A 1,739-nucleotide genomic window follows, 5' to 3' on the forward strand; every position below is an offset into this window, starting at 1 on the left:
CAGACAACTTACCTTTCCTTTCTTTCCCCTCGTGGCTCTTTTTGTCCTTCTTTTTGCTTTTTTTGAGAATGCTGTGACTGCTGTGCAATTTTTTTAATGTTTTCCCATTTCACGTACTCCACGTTAACAGAAAGCGCCAGAAAAGCCGCACAGACGCGATAAAAGTCACCGAGTTACAGAGAATCATGACGGACGTGACTACGTGTCAAGATTTGTACCAAAAAAGGAAATAAGAGACATAAGACGCTCACTACATAACAAGCACGTCAAGTGTTGAATGATGGTTTGTTTATTTTGCACAAGAAATTTACATGAAGCAACACCAACAGAAGAGAAAATTTAGAGTCATGCTAGCCTGGTCGGTCATGTCGCTGTCGAAATAACAAATTGAAAAGATGTCGCTTTGTCGAAGTTAAAAAGTCGATTGCCGCTATTTCAAATTGTCGCTTTTTTCCGTCAGGTTCTGTCGGCTGTCGGTGTTCTGGAACAAGAGCGATGTCGCTTGTCGCCAAGAACCTTTGGCAGCCCTCATTGTTCCTCCGGCCTAGTTAAGACGAGGCGGACAATTAATTCTTTTACGTCGAAAACAAAAAAGCCGCGACGCCTTGGTTTTCACTTAACTGTTGAGAATAAGACGGAGTATCATTGGCTGACGCTGATGGTTTGATCTAGTTCTGGCAACATTTTGATCTACAGTAGCTTCCTTCTAAGAGACAACAAGTATGTCCCTTACATGACGCGGTCTTGATTAATTCACATTGTTTTTTCTTATACAGGTAAAATGCCAGACCCGACAAATGAATCATTATTGGCCAACGCGACACAAACGTTACATACAGGTGGAATGGTACAATCAGCTTTTCCACCCCCTGACAGGGACTCAGTTATAGCAGCTTGGTTCTTTTATACAATCATAGCTTTGTTAGCAGTATTTGAAAATCTCATGGTGGTGACAGCCTTTTTCATCAACGACAAACTTCGCACAGTGACAAACTACTTTGTCCTTAGCTTAGCAATAGCGGACATAATGGTTGGGGCGATTTCTGTTCCTTGGTGGATGTACATGTTGAGAGCCTATGCCTTCCCGACAGGGAACGAAAATGTCCAACGTTTGGAGACGTTTTACAGGACAATGGATAGCTTTGCAGGGATCTCGTCTATTTTTCACCTCATGGCCATTTCCATGGAGCGATATTTCTGTGTTGTTTGGGCCGTGAAGCACCGTAATACGCCTAAGTACGTGTATTACATCGCCTTGTTCATGGTCTGGTTGATTTCTGCACTAGCGGCGTGAGTGAAATTTATCCCTAGAATCGATCCAAAAGACCAAGTACTTGTGACATCCGTTGTGTTCTTTCTTCTGCCATTGACCATCATCGTGGTTGCGTATGCTGCCATTTGGAAAATCGCCACGACCAGGATGAACAACAACCCGAGTAAACGCTCCCTGAAGCGCGAAATTCGCACGGCCACCACCATTGCCTTCGTTATCGGCTTTTTCTTAGTTGCCTGGACACCATTTTTTGTCACTCAAATCACTACAGTGTACTGTACTAACCCATTCAATTGGTCTGCCCTTATCTTTTACAAATTTTTGCATTATTCTAACTCGACAATCAATCCTATTGTATTTGGCGTCCGCATTCCTGAATTTAGGAAGACCTTCAAATTCATCATTAAGCGAATTTTTGCACCGGTTTTTGCACCATGTACACTATGTAGAAGAAACCAGACAACGT

At 42.8% G+C, this 1,739-nt stretch overlaps 1 pseudogene; it reads left to right on the forward strand.

Moving 5' to 3' along the window:
* The first annotated feature begins 364 nt into the window (after nucleotides 1-364).
* Nucleotides 365-1,739, forward strand: part of LOC138005698 (beta-2 adrenergic receptor-like) — a 1,383-nt pseudogene continuing 8 nt past the window's right edge.

Source organism: Montipora foliosa, chromosome 6, assembly GCF_036669935.1.
Source record: "Montipora foliosa isolate CH-2021 chromosome 6, ASM3666993v2, whole genome shotgun sequence".
NCBI classification, from domain to species: domain Eukaryota; kingdom Metazoa; phylum Cnidaria; class Anthozoa; order Scleractinia; family Acroporidae; genus Montipora; species Montipora foliosa.